We start from the raw sequence: 12,003 nt of genomic DNA on the forward strand, positions 1-12,003 counted from the left end.
ATTCAAAGAAAATTGTTCACCATAGAGATTTTCTTTTCTAACATTTATTGTATACATCGACCAAATTAATTGAATTTCTTTCCGCTTTTTGTCCATGAACTTCTAACCCTTTTCTTAACTTTTAGGCCCTGGTCTTCCTTCATTTTATTCCTTCTTGAAAACATATTATTCCATTTAAACTTCAATCCTATTTACTGCTCCTTTTCTGCTCGCCTCAGGCAATAAAACAATTCATCCAGTAGGCTCCATGTCACACTGACTTGTCATAAAGTCTCTGCTGGGATAAGAAAGAGCTGAGGAGAGAAAGAGAAAAAAATCAGACTCAATTTACTCAGACATCCATGGAGAGGTCAGTGTCTAGCAGACATCGCAGAGATCCCTAATTACTCAGGTATGCGCAGTGAAGGGTGATTGAAACACATTACAATAAATCTTAACGTTGCTTCAGAGACACCTGGTTTCAGGTGACAAGCTCTACCTGAATAAAAAAAACAAGTCGAGCCTTTTACTCTTCAAAAGGTTTTGCGTTAAGAAAAGAAGTCTCTTAGCGCGTCAAAAAGTCATGTGCATTTAGGACAAAAAAATATGTATTTGAGACAAAGGTCTTGAAGTGTTTTTATTCTGAGAATGTGGTTGGTAGATCGCTTTAGAGAACACAATGCGTACACCAGGATTTGTTTAGGGAAAAAATATTTTCTTTCATTTATCACCACATTTATTATTTCTTAAAATGTCTGGTTAAATTACAACAAAAATAATTGAAGGCTTTGCGAATATTATAAACAGTTGGTACTGTTGTTTACTTATTTATTAAAGATAAGGATAAAACCAATCTGACATGTTTTCACATTCGGACAGTGCTTTGAAGGCGGTATATAAAATCAGTACTGCAAACCGGCATGTATCCATTGACATATTTTCTTCATTAATTCCCAGAGCGTCGATGTTTGGATATACACTCACCTAAAGGATTATTAGGAACACCTGTTCAATTTCTCATTAATGCAATTATCTAACCAATCAATCACATGGCAGTTGCTTCAATGCATTTAGGGGTGTGGTCCTGGTCAAGACAATCTCCTGAACTCCAAACTGAATGTCTGAATGGGAAAGAAAGGTGATTTAAGCAATTTTGAGCGTGGCATGGTTGTTGGTGCCAGACGGGCCGGTCTGAGTATTTCACAATCTGCTCAGTTACTGGGATTTTCACGCACAACCATTTCTAGGGTTTACAAAGAATGGTGTGAAAAGGGAAAAACATCCAGTATGCCGCAGTCCTGTGGGCGAAAATGCCTTGTTGATGCTAGAGGTCAGAGGAGAATGGGCCGACTGATTCAAGCTGATAGAAGAGCAACTTTGACTGAAATAATCACTCGTTACAACCGAGGTATGCAGCAAAGCATTTGTGAAGCCACAACACGTACAACCTTGAGGCGGATGGGCTACAACAGCAGAAGACCCCACCGGGTACCACTCATCTCCACTACAAATAGGAAAAAGATGCTACAATTTGCACAAGCTCACCAAAATTGGACAGTTGAAGACTGGAAAAATGTTGCCTGGTCTGATGAGTCTCGATTTCTGTTGAGACATTCAGATGGTAGAGTCAGAATTTGGCGTAAACAGAATGAGAACATGGATCCATCATGCCTTGTTACCACTGTGCAGGCTGGTGGTGGTGGTGTAATGGTGTGGGGGATGTTTTCTTGGCACACTTTAGGCCCCTTAGTGACAATTGGGCATCGTTTAAATGCCACGGCCTACCTGAGCATTGTTTCTGACCATGTCCATCCCTTTATGACCACCATGTACCCATCCTCTGATGGCTACTTCCAGCAGGATAATGCACCATGTCACAAAGGTCGAATCATTTCAAATTGGTTTCTTGAACATGACAATGAGTTCACTGTACTAAACTGGCCCCCACAGTCACCAGATCTCAACCCAATAGAGCATCTTTGGGATGTGGTGGAACGGGAGCTTCGTGCCCTGGATGTGCATCCCACAAATCTCCATCAACTGCAAGATGCTATCCTATCAATATGGGCCAACATTTCTAAAGAATGCTTTCAGCACCTTGTTGAATCAATGCCACGTAGAATTAAGGCAGTTCTGAAGGCGAAAGGGGGTCAAACACAGTATTAGTATGGTGTTCCTAATAATCCTTTAGGTGAGTGTATATTTAGAATGTCACTTCGACCCCTGGATTCTGAATTCAACCTGTATCTTCTGAATAATTGGAAATGCAGATCTTAATTGACATTTGAATTGGATGCAAATGACTAAGTGATATCCAGGATGCAAGTTCGGCGCTGTAACTATTGCATTGCAGTGCTACCAAAACAGAATGTTAATGCCATTACACAGCAAATTAATTCCATTAAGAGAAGCAAGTCATATGTTAGCAGACAATTAGTTCTATTGAATCAAAGAGATTACAGGTGCATCCATTTTCTTGTACATTAATATCAGCGCTGAACCCGTTCAGCCTCTCTGTGTTGCTGTATTAATAAAGTGTTCAATGAGTATTACTCTGTGCACATAAGTACCATTAGGGAAGTCCCTAAACAACATGAGTTACAGATAAACTTCACAGTAAATTAGGTACAATTAGTGTGGCAGACATCAACATGACTGCCCTAATAATGTCATTAAATAACCACCCAATCATAACTTACAGTCTACTGGATAATTTCTCAAATCAATGATCTTTATAAGTACTTGTAAAATGCCCTGATTGCCAGATCAGCTGGATATGTCCAATTAAAGAAAATAGGGGACAGCCTTGATTAGTGGTTGCTTGGGGGCAATATTGTTATTATGCAGCAGCTTTACTTGAACGCAGTCAGGTTAAATGCCTTTAATTCATGAACTCTCCCAGTGCATTTACAAGGAATTTGCACATGATAACAACGTTTACAGTAACTGTGCTCAATAAGCTGTACAGTACCTAACAACAAAGACGTTTATTCATGGTGAAGACCCATCCCCAAGTCCATAACCCGTTTGTTTGTATCACTTTTTTCTTTTCTTTTTTTTTTAATAATGGTGGTTTTACTAAACAGATGTTCAAGGAGTACATCATAAAGTATTTCAGTTTTCCTTGCATTTGTTGGTATCAAACCTTTAATGTGTGTACTGGAATTATTATTATTATTTACATCAGTCAGACTGATATAAAATATTTTCAAACCACAATATTACATGAACAAACAGAAACTGGTAGATGAAGGCTGTGTTAGAGTTCATGGTAACTGGGATGTATTGTTCTCTTTGTTGCATGTCTTTGCTTTATCTGTTTGGTGTGCTGGTGTTATTATTTTTAACAGAACAGGTTGCAGTGATTTTTCTGTAGGGATGTTTCTTACCCTTCCTGATGGGTTGTGATTGTATTTTATTTGTATGTTGATATTATTATTATTATTAATAATAATAATACTGCTATTAAAACTAATACTACTACTAATATTACTACTACTACTACTACTAATAATAATAATAATAATAATAATAATAATAATAATAATTGTAATAATAAATAGTAGTGGGGTAGTAGTAGGAGTATGAAAAAGAAGAAGGAAAAATGCTGTTGTATATTGAAAGATCCACTGTGAGGGTGTAAACTAGAGCTACAAACAAGGGGTTCTTTATTAGACTTGATGAGCTGACAGAAATATACTAGTTTACCTATAACCCATGACAAATATTGACTTTGTTCTCTGCTTCATATAACCACTAGGGAGCAGCAAAGAGACCCTTTTTCCAAAGGACACTTTTATGAGAGCTACAAAAACAGGAAACACAATTTCTATAGGCCGACATTCTGTATATGAGAGCTATGTCCTTATAAAAAACAGTATTCTAACGATTATAAAAAAGGAAAAACAGGAAGTAAAGGGACGCCATTACCTGCAGCTGTTAATGATTGGTTTATATCCAGAAACATAAAAAATGGTATTGATTCTAACACCTGTCAAACTTTATTTAGGCTTTGTATGTTAAATAGGATAGCTATAAATAGCATAGTTATAAATAGTACTGTTTAATCTTGGCAGAATATGCAAAAAGGGACACTTTCTAGCACGGATGCAATGACCACTTTTACACAGTTCAGCATCCCCTTCTGTAAACTGTTGAACAAACTTTGGTTTCATAAGTAACAAGAACCGCTTTTCTGGGAATAAGAGTGGTTTAATTGATGCAGAAAATGGTGCAACTCTATCTACAAGTTACTTTTGAACTGATGAAGAATGCAGATTGACTACCTCAGCAGTACAGGGCACAAGCATTCAGTGGTGTAATAAAGACACTCTATCACTGCACCTGTCTGCATCGCTGGTCCTGTGATGTATGAGGCTTAAAGACACGCCGAGGTTACTTTACACTTGCAGGTCACCAAGTAGCTTGATTGTCAGGTAGCTCTCGCTTGTCCCAGTGTTGTCAAGCAATCTGTACCTCCATAAAATTAACCATAAAACATTCATAGAGAGAGATTAGGTTTTAAAATCTACCTAATGTAGCATGAAATTTGGAGTGTATGCTCTAGCGATCAGAGTCTCAGAACTGACCTATTTTATTCAGCACTCAAACTCGTTCTTCTATATTTATCCCATTTGCACATCTTTGTTTCTGAGAGAGTACATTTATTTGATAATTGGTTTCAGCTTTTATTATTGTAATAGCTGCGATAATAGAAGACTGGACAAATCCTGGTGCTTTAGCAAGATCATTCTGTGCGATCAGCAATTCCCTTACGTGTGATTTACGGCACTAGCTCTGTGCTTTACAACCCTGCCGGAGTGGGGTGTGAGTCATGCAGTAACAAAGACGACCTAAGAGGAGTTCGCTGGTAATTTTCTTTGCTGATGGTTACTGGGACTAAAGGTGTGGTTGTGGCTATATGTACACATTTACATGTTCTATGTATTATATTGTTTCCATAACCATAAGCGTTGCACAAACAAAATGCTGCCATGGTACCTCAGAGAAGGATCTCAAAATAGTGTCACTTAATGTAAACAAATGTGTAAAATTGTAAAACTTACAGGACTTTTCCTCATGCTAATTAACACAAATTGTTGTAACAGAAGGAAATACTGGCCTAAATCAACTTAAGGCATTTACTCACTTGCCAAAAATCATATTTATAATTGATACTGGATGGCAGATTTTTGGTAGAAAGAGAAATCCTCTGTTAATCAAAAATTTGCCATTCAGTATTGAAATTCAGGAATGATATTTGCAGGTGGATCAAGGTTTTTATGTGGTGTTGTGGGCCTTTGTCAAAAAAGGTATTCAATTGTGGATAAATGGGTCATTTTGAATATCAAAGGAAGGTACTAAAATAATCAGTGATGAAACAGAGATGCAGATAGAAATGTGGAATGAGTTGGACCTGTTGTTTAGGGTCAACCCTGTGAGATCAACATCAATTTACAATTCATTGATGAGAAATAAATTATTATTAAAGTTATAATGACATACAAGAAGTGAAAACATGAATATTCATAGTCATACACATCTATTTGTGAACTTTCTTCTTTCTTCAGTCTCATAATTGTTCTTAAGCTGCAATTAAAGCAAACAAACTAAACGTCAATGTTCCAATCATCCAATAAGTAAAGAGAATTTAATTGAATGTAAATGCAAACACATCAAATATAAATATGTTTATTTAAAAGATTACAAATTAATGAATTAAGATAATATTCATGTCAGAGAATTGTAGGTAAGTGCAACATAGTAAAAACAGGATAGGCTCAATTTTAAAACCTATACTGTAGCCCCACGTGACAGCAAAGCCATCTTGGCGTGCATCACAGTAAAACAGAAAGCAAACTACTGTCCTGAATCACAGTTGTGTATGGGAGACGCTGTTACAGCAGCAAATGATTTCGGGCATATGTCAAGTTCTTATGAATTAAAAACAAACCGCTGTCATTATGGTGGGCAGTGCATTAAAACAAATATTTCAAGTCAAAGACGAAACCTATCCCTTCAAATAGCACACACATACTGTAACTTCTGCTTTTTTATGAAAGCTGCAGTAAATTTGCCTGCAAGCAAAAGAGTCCATGGCATCCAGGAGATCCAGTCTACACAAATTAAAGCTGCACAATGATTCTGTTTAAGAAAAAAAAAAAAAAAAAGACTGCACACAAGAATCACCGCTCAAGATGAAGGGGAAAGAAAACAATCGATTCACCGTGTGAGTCAGCGGCTGATGCACGATACTCTGTACAGGTGGTAAACTGGCAGAATAGCACTGATTACATTGATTGTAACTGATTATCGCAAACTTATCATACTCTGAATATAAGCCTGGTCACTCTTTTCACCGCATTTTACTTGCAAAGTGTCTCAGACCTGCCTTTGAACAAGAACTAGAACAAAAAAGATAATGCCATTTCTCAGCCAATACAGCCCTATTGTTTTATTATATTATTATTTTAAGTCACTGATTCATTTTAATTAAAATCCAAGCATAGTTTCCAAAGCTCAGTCTGTGATTGTTATTGTTAAATGTCTGCCAAATATGTATTACAAACTTTGTACTTAATATAAAAGAAAACAAACAAAAAAAGCAATCAAACCAAATTAGAGCACTCAAAAAAACATGGACTGTTAGACTCCTTTGACTCTTTTGGAAATGAATGGGGTTAAGAAAGCACATGGGCGGACAACAGGGGTGGCAGAGAGCAGCTATGGTAGGAATAGTCCCATACACATATTCAAATACATTGAATCTGAAAGCAGTCTTTCCCCTGCTATGCCTGGGGTCATTAAGCGGGAATGTGACTGCACAATGTGGAAAATATGGCTTATGTTTTCTTACATTATTTGCTTTGGTTAAATACATTTCTTTTTTCAAAGAGGAAGGCAGGAATTCAGTTTAATTTGACACCGTTTTCAAAATCCCCCTCAAAAATGAAACTATTTCCTGTGGTTGTGAGGTTCATGTTTATGGGAGATTGGAGGAGCATTACCCTGCTAGAATATATATATATATATATATATATATATATATAATACTGCACATTTTAATACACAAAAGATTACTCTGAAATGCAATTTAATGTAAAGGAAATTGAAAGGGGTGCTCAATTGAAATGTTCCTTTACAAAGATCTACAATTATTTGCTACTGTATGAAAATTGCAGTGTTCATATAAATCTAATCTTACAGAGCTTATTTTTAAAAATGTAGTGCCATATGTAATAAGCCTCCGTATTATTAACAGTCAAATACATTTCTTAGCTATCCTTACAAAAAAATATACAGAAAGATTTGTGTGGCTCTAGGGCAACATTGCACTCTAAAGGGTTAATTTCTTATATGTAGCATGCTAACCTTAACAATCTTAATTTGCATTCTATTTTTGCATTGACATAGGAATATTAAAGTATATATATATATATATATATATATATATATTTGTGTGTGGTTGTATGTATTACAAACAAATTATAATTGTGAATTGATGATGGAGAGAACGTCTTTTTAAAAATAAAAGCATAACATTATATATGTCAACACTAATAAATATAGGTGAATTTTAGATATTTGAAAATAATTGTGCATTTGCAGACTTCAATTTACTGTACTTCACATTAATTCAAAACAGTCTAGGACTAATGACACAAAAAGTAAAGTATGCATTTTCCAAATCACATTAACAAGCAAACAACAACAACCATTCTCTTATCCCATCTTGGTATCTTTTATACCTGACTGGTTACTGCAAAGTTTGTGAGGCAGTGAAGTGACTTCTCATTCTCTGTATACCAGGGGTGATTTAAATCATGTTTTACTTTGTGTTAAGTAGATGAGATCAGAATAAAAATCTGAAGTATATTTCCTCTGAAAATCCACAGTAGTCTGAGATCCCTAGGTAAACATTACAACATTTGGAATCTGCTACATTTGTGTTTAATTTAATGTGTTACTGTGTATTGAAGGACACACTGGAAGTAAATATAATTTAAAGGATAAAATAAATGATAGATTCAGGTATTGTTCAGTATATATATATATATATATATATATATATATATATATATATATATATATATAATTATACTATTATACAATAATTATACAATAATGCATGATCTGCTAGAAAAGAGCACACATATACAGTATGTGCCATACCTTAGAGAATAGTATACACTGAAAATTATGTGTAAAAAATATAGATTTAATATTTAAACTGAAAACATTTTCTGCTTTTAAATCTAACAATCAATTTCTGATGTATCTAGCCTCCCATGTGCATTCCATAAAATATAATTAAGAGCCCTTTTACATGAGAATTATCATCAAGTATATTTCATTTATTGCAAAGCTTTAAACTCCCAATTAGTAGTTTGTTATAACCATGGAGAAGAGGAATGTATGTTACATGCTGCAAATCATCTGTCACACAAAGTATAAAACTATGCTGTACAAAGTGTGTACTTGTCTTTTTAAATTACAGTATTTCTCCACTGAAAATGATATGGTGTTGCAGATACACAACATTTCAGTCCATTATAAAGGTAACTTCTAACAAAGCGCCTTACAATTGGAGTCTGTACATGAGTCTTAAAGACTCTCAGAAACAAAACATAACATTCTTAGACACAGTGATGGTTGAAACTTTATACATAATAAGAAAACAAATATATTGCATTTTGATATGTATGCTTGCCCTATACAAAGAAAACAATTACATTTAAATAAAAAATGCGCACATACAATGTTTAGTATCCTGACCTGTATTAGGTTTTGTGTAATCATTGTTGTATATTCAATAAAATAAATAATATGATATTGTTAATATAGTGTGCTTAACATATGCTCGCTGTTCTACAAAAATATACATTTTTGTTTAACTAGTAAATTAAAATGGATTTCTTATCACCTATTTTTTTATGTTCATATACCAGTTTTGATGCTCCTAAATTGCATATCATTCTTCAAACATATCATGGGTGTAATCCACTTAAATGTGGATGCACTCAACTGCTAAAAAAAATACATTTATTGTCATTATGATAAAATGTCAAATGATTAAGTCTTACAGTCCTGTACTTATTCTTCCTCCTATTAACCCAAAAGACACATACCAAAAACAAACCAACTGAAAGATTCTAATTCCTATTTGTATTATTTTTAACCTATCTCAAATATAACCTTTACATAGTATTTATTTTTATTTTCGGGGGACTGTTTAAAAATGTTACAATCATCTTAAATGTTTACATGTTCTTTTGAAAGTGGGTTCAAAGAAAATAAACCCTTTCATGTAATCAAGCACACAAAGCTGTTCATTCCTGGAGGAGAACATAAGAAAGGGGGAAAAGGTGGAAGAAATCATCCATATGTAAGAGTCACCCACCAGCAAGATGCTCCTTTTAACTGTTGTATACATACTGTAAGATGTTTACATTTTTGTGTTTACATGGCATGCAGAAATAGGTGTCATTACAGGACTATAAGCACTGCTATCTGAACAATTCACAGAAAATACCCCGCTGAGACGTCACTTCTCTGGGTGAAGCTGTAGGGAGTGCTGGTGTCAGAGTTGTGTGTAGGTGGCTGTGCTGTTTAGCTGTCTGCTAGTGTCAGCCACAGTGAGCACTGCGTTCTTATAGAAGGCATCATTATCGTTTTCAAAGGAGCATGACATTTTTCCCCTGGCACACAGGCCTTTTTTTTCCAACTCTTTTTTTTTTAAGCAGGGCTGGCTAATGATGTCCCTCCCCAGCTACCAGTATCTAAAAATCTTGTGATTAATGAAAAGGAAACATTAGGATTCAAGCTGGAACAAACAGCATGGTCATGCTACACAAATGAGTGCATAGACACAGGGTACATTAAAGTGTGTCAAGGATGCCAAATGACTTTATTGCAATAATGATGACAAACACTTTATTTTTCTCCACCAGTGAGTGCACATTACCTAATGATGTTCTGTGGTATAAGTAACTGGTAAAGACAACAAATATATCATATCAATGGATCCTAAATGGGAATCCCCAAGGAAACCGATCTGAATTGTAAATTTACTTTTTCTCTCATTTTTCATATAAAATAGCCATGCGAGGAGAGGAATGTTAAACAACTGAGTACTTAAAGTGTAATGTTTTAAATGCTTTAGAACAAAAAGACGTAGGTATATGTTTATTTATTTATAAAGAATGTTTTACATGCATGGCTATCCAATTCAGAAAAAACAGAGATGTCTGTAAAGAAATGCTAAAAAGTATCTGCCAGGCAAGAATGAGAAAACAATTCCTTGGAATTGAAAAACATTTACCTGTGCTGAAAATGCATTTTAAATCATAAAGTATACCAAACCTTTGCTTTCCAATGAAAAATGTGCCTTACCATTGTAATTTTTTTAATCAAGTTCTTCTTAAAAAATAATTTCAGTGATTGATGTATGTATTTACATATTTATTTTAATTCTTTACGGAGGATAATAAATAGTATTGTATTGAAGAGGTTGCTGAGAACTCACAAACAAATCTTTAATTTAAAAAAGGATTCCAAAGAAATACCTCTTATTACTTTTGTCTTCATTTGTTCAATCCCTGCCAAAATATTGAGACTTATATATCTCTGTAATAAGAATAATATAAAATCCACTATCTATGCTCTTTCAGTTTATTACTGCGGTATCCTACTAAACACAGTGGCCTACATGTACAGAATTATTCCCTTCACATCTCCACAATGCTCTTTTATTTCACTTGGAATGGTGAAAATTGCTTGCGTCTCTTTGCTTCTCCTTAGGAAAGAATGGTTGGCAATACGGCTTAAGTTATATTAGATACGAGCATAATGGTTGGCTTTTCAAGGCCAAAAAATAAAAGGAAAAAAATGGAAGTACCCAGCACCTTAATTAACAGCGCGGCTCAGGCCAGCCATTGTGCCGCAGATCCAAGGATGGGGACCTGGCAGCTGAGTTAGTATTGATGCAGGAAGCTAAAACAAGAGCATTCAGACAAGTGGAACATGATCTGATAACCCTGGAAATGACTCTGCCAATACATTCAGTCTCAATGACATCCCTGCCAGCGGCCTTTCAGCACCTTTGATTTGAGTGCCATGTCCCTTGGGGAGGGTGGGAGGGATAGATTCCAGAAGTTAACATGGGGACGGCAGAGCTTGAAAGGAGTGTCGGAACAAAAGCGGACTAATTTTATTTATTTATAGAAACGGAGGCTCGGTTCTGTTTATGGCCTTCGCAACCCCCACCACAGGAAAAAAAACATAGCAGAAGCAACTTTAGATTTTCTCTCACTCCCTCCTACTACCTAGGCTACGGAGGGTCAAAAACAGACAGAGATGTGATAGAAATTATTTGAATGTAGATTTTAGATTTTAGATGCATCATTGGGGGAGTTTACATGCAGTGTTTTTTACTCATGAAGTGCATGTCAATCCCATATACTTGAGTTAATTACGTAAAAATTAAGAAAACACGCCCATTTCCATATGTAAACAGCATTTCCCGTGCAAATGATACTGAGTGTATATATCCTTAAATGACCACATTATAAAAATGCAAGTTAACTAGTTAGTTTATTGTGGGTTTCAAAGTAAAGTATGTTGCTGATGGACGTTTCAGGGTTAGGAATGGTGAGTAACTGGGCTCATTCGGTTTATAATGAGCATTTTACAAAGTGACGTAACCCCACAGTACAGTGTTAGACCTCCTGTGGTGGGAGATCCGGTCTTTTGGAGTAGAGGGCTTAACACTATACTGTGCTGGAGCCGCTGCAGTGTGGAGTGCTCGGAGGGGTGCTGGAGGTGTGCAGTTTGAATCCCGGGCGGGTAGCCTCGACCTCAGCCAGCTACATGTGCAGAGAAGTGTTTTTTTTTCCTATTATCATTATGTTCTCTATATTGTTGTGGGTCTCTTGTGCACTTTTCAGTACCAAATAGTAATGTAATCCTAACTTTATAACATACTTATATATTCATGGCTTGCTGCTCCATCAGTGACATGAAAAA

This window comes from Amia ocellicauda, chromosome 2 (genome assembly GCF_036373705.1).
Source record: "Amia ocellicauda isolate fAmiCal2 chromosome 2, fAmiCal2.hap1, whole genome shotgun sequence".
NCBI classification, from domain to species: Eukaryota; Metazoa; Chordata; class Actinopteri; order Amiiformes; family Amiidae; genus Amia; species Amia ocellicauda.